Below are 4480 nucleotides of genomic sequence, written 5' to 3'. Positions count from 1 at the left end.
AGGGACCGCCCTGTCTTTTCTCCGCTCCCCCCTATGGGGGGATCGGATGAACACGGACCGTATGTCCGTGTTCACCCGATCTGATCCGCCAGACGGAAGGAAAAGTAGGTTTTTCATCCGTCACACTTTGGCGGATCGGGTCGGATGTCAGCGGGCATGTCACCGCTGACATCCGCGGCTCCATAGAGGAGCACGGAGCGCCCGTACAGGTCCGCCAAAAAAACTGACAGACGGACCTGTACGGGCGCTCAGTGTGAAAGAGCCCTTAATCGGCACAAAATCGATAATCATTGGGATGTTTTTGAGTCGAAAAAACGAAGGACAAGTTTGGGAATTTTCTGCTGAACGAATAGTAAAGCGGAAGAATAATGTGTTTCCCATCCAAACTTTCTGCACTAGGTATATGTAAAAAAAACGAACCAATTTTTTTAAATTTATGTCCACTAAACGATTTATCGGTCATTACATGATGGCAAAATCGTTTGCGCTCACGACCAAACGTTCATTTTTCGTAGAGTGTATGGCTAGCATAAGGCTGCTACTTTGTGCTTTGACCAACTGTAACATTGTGTCTGGGAAGATTTTAACAGATAATTCATGTCAAATGGCCACGTTTTAAACACTTTCCTCATAAGGACCAGAAAGTCCTCTGGATGTAAAAAAGGTTAAAGTGGATGTAAACATTTGATGTCACAATGTAGAGAATAAGATTTCCTATCATCTGTGCCCAGTCTTGCCACACAGAGTTAATCCAGCTCGGAGCAATCCTCTTTTATTGTTCAGTGAAAATTAACAGACTTCCAGATAAAAACCTGTCTAAATAAAAAGTCCTTTCCGTCCCCTTGCTTCGAGTGACAGGGTTTTTACATATCTCGTGCACTAGCTTGGACACATGCACATTCCTGGATGTTTATCATAATATGGGGGGGGTGATCCACAGTTCATTGTGAGAGGTAATGTATGTCACTCGAAGCAAGGGGACAGAAAGGACTTTTTATTTAGACAATTTTTTATCTGGGTTTACATCCACTTTAACCAGACTTGGCTTTAACGTTTCGTCTTTGCTGCCCCTTTCTGTACCATTTTTGTTCCATCCTGTTTATGTCCTAGTTTTCCTTGCTTTCCTTTCCATCTCCTTTACTTTCCCTCTGCTCTTTTTTCGGTTTCAATTTTTGAAATATGTTGACACACCCCATAACCATCTGTGAGCCAATTACCTCCAAATTATGTTTTCAAAGATCATTTCCAGCATAATTTCTGACACACAAGCGGCACATTGCGAAAAATTTCGAACACATAAAAGCATTCTTTCCACACATCCCAATTTGCAGGTCACTTGATCCCCGGGAAATAAAAAAGAAACATCCACAAGTTCAGGTAAATCTTTTTATTAAATGTGTTTCCATGTCGGAAAGGTGTTTACAGGGCGGGAGCCTGCTCCTTCGCCACAAAGAAAAGGAATTTAGGATGTGGTAGAAGTAGATAATCACACAGAGATTGCTGAGAGAGGCACAGTGTTCAGGGCTGACTGTAAATAAAAGATTCTTGGTAGAACTAACAGGGGGGCAGAGCTGGGTGGGCCTGGAAAGCTATACATAGGCCAATGCAAAGTTTAAAGAGACCTTGTCACCAGACTAATCATTTCAAAAACAATCTTCCTGTACTAGTATATGTAGATTTAACATATTTTAGGCATGTTATTCACCCATAAAAGCCTTTGCTTCGACATTCTAAAGCCTTGAGAATGCTACTGGACACTCCCATCTTGGATGTGATGCCAACAGCCCTGGCAGACTGAAGCCTCGTACACACGACCGAGGAACTCGACGGGCGAAACACATCGTTTTCCTCGTCAAGTTCCTTGTTAGGCTGTCGAGGAACTCGACAAGGCAAGTTTCTCCATTCCCCTCGAGGAAATAGAGAACATGCTCTCTTTTTGGCTCGTCGAGTTTCTCAACAGTTTCCTCAACGAAAATGTACACACGACCGGTTTCCTCGGCAAAAAAATATCTCCCAGCAAGTTTCTTGCTGGTTTTTGCCAAGAAACTCGGTCGTGTGTACGAGGCCTCAGAGTTGTTGCTCAAGTGACTCTCTATATCAGCCATTCTCAACCTGTTTACACACCATCGGACTTCCAACCAACTTTTCTGTGGATTTGGTCCGAAGGGCATTGGCCGTGAACACGGCACAACATTTTAAGCCAACATTCACCAAACCACGTGGTTTTTCAGCTCTTTACCGCCACCCTTTTGGCAACTTCTGCTATCGTTGTCTGATGTTTAACATTGGTTCTGAGCATGCATGTTTGTACTTTGAATTTTAGTTGGATGTAATTGTGTACACACGATCGGATAAACCGACACAACAGATTTATTGCCCAACAATTGTTGAGCATTAACAGCCAACTTTTGTTGTCGTTAATTCAGCCAACAATTGTCTGATGGAGCATACACACAGTTGGATTATCTGACACAACACGCCTGTCAGACAATTATGGCCATAAAGTTGGATCGTGTGTACGAGGCTTTACAATGATATTCAGGTCTCAGCATCAAGGGTCAGTAGGAAAAATGCCCCTTATATTGGTGGTCAGTGAGAAGAATGTCTCTATAAAAGACAGATAAAAAAGATCATTGGTGTCATGTCATGGGCTCAGTCAAATGGTGCTGGCCCCAGAACTATGCAGGCATCATCAAATAGGAGGTCAATCAGCTATAGCTTAAGGTCCCCAAGCAACCTTTGGAGGAAACCTAGTGTTTCACAGAACTGTGGTTGAAAAAGACTTATCATAATATTCCTCTTTACTGCTCCTACATGGTTATGTAAGAAGGGGAGGGGCAGAGGAGCTTGGCCAGCACACCGGGTAATAAGACACTCCTAGAAGAAAGGGAGACTTGACGTGGAAGGAACTATGTTAGTGAATTGGAATTTACTTCTGAAGTAGTCAGATTTTATTGCAGGTTCAGAGGTACATTGCAAGCCAATGCAAAATCAATTATAGAAAGGGAAAATACTGCAAATAAGCATTTGCAATACATGATTTTTCTGTACTTTTACCTACAATTTTTAAGTTGGTGACAGGGTCTCTTTAAGGCTTAATACTGATATCCATATTACTCTTAGGGACCTGGGTCTTGGCATTTTTCCTGGGCTTATTCAGCCATTGTTACTTATACAGTGTTATGGTTTAGCTGTTACCCATAAGGTAATTCAGCTGTTTAGTGGCCCAAAGTAGTATGGTTGTGGTACCTCCTAGTGAAAAGGCTGCACATTCTTTAATACTGGTCCAGCTCACAATATGGCTGCCTATGCTTTGTAGAGATGACATAGATATGCAAATGCATCCCAGGAGCCTCCTGACTTTGATATCCAACCAAAACATTGGCAAATCAAATGAATAAGCCCCCGCCTCCATCTGCCATGTAGTTAAGCCCCAGCCTCGTCATAGGATAATGAGGCAAGGAGCTTATCTATGCTCCCACGAAAAGGAGCCAGTTTTGTACATATCGCATTTCAGGGATTTCCGTGGAGCTTCTAATGGCCACTTGCATGTGCAGTATATTTTTCCCTAGAGAGGTCTTGGTAATAGCTCTATTTCCAAATAAAACATTACCTGTTTCTTCATTACCATCATTGTATCACTCCCTGCCAGTAATTACAGTGGAACCTCGGATTGCGAGTAACGCGGTTAGCGAGCATTTCGCAATACGAGCACTGTATATTTAAAAATCCTGACTGGGTTTGCGAGTGTTGTCTCACAAAATGAGCAGGATTCAAGCCACAGCGGTGTGCAGTACCACGTATGGCCTGAGGTGGGGGGGCGCAGGAGCCGATGGGCACCATTCGGAAATGCACGGAAAGACTCGGAAATAGTCCGTTCCCAAGCCTTTCTGAGGTTTCCTGAGGTAAGCCGAGCTGTCCTCGTACCTTTTCTCGTGTCTCTCCGCCGCCCCTACCTCTGGCCACATGCGGTATTGCATGCCATTGAAGTCAATGCAGAACAAATCATTTTGACTTCAATGAGGAAACTCGCTTTGATATGCGAGTACTTTGGATTACAAGCATTCTCCTGGAACGGATTATGCTCGTAATCCAAGGTTCCACTGTAGTAGAACAAGGCTCTTGCCATGCAGGATTAGGTTTCTGGACTGCTAGACAGAGAATTGTCATTAATAAGATGATAAAATAATTTAGGTTTATAAATACTAGGAAAACACTGTTTTGACTTGCTGAAAATTCTTTTTGAAGAAGAAGATGGCCCTGCGGCCCATATTTGTCACATAGGGGGGGATTTACTAAATCTAACACTACATTTACTAAATCTGGAGAATACAAAATGTGGTGCAGCTCTGCACACAAACCAATCAGCTTCCAGATTTTATTGTCAAAGCTTAATTGAACGAGCTGAAGTTAGAAGCTGATTGGCTGCCATGCACAGCTGCACCAGATTCTAAGTGTTCCAGTTTTAGTAAATCCCCCC

This window comes from Rana temporaria, chromosome 6 (genome assembly GCF_905171775.1).
Source record: "Rana temporaria chromosome 6, aRanTem1.1, whole genome shotgun sequence".
NCBI lineage: Eukaryota > Metazoa > Chordata > Amphibia > Anura > Ranidae > Rana > Rana temporaria.
This window is presented reverse-complemented; position numbering follows the sequence as displayed.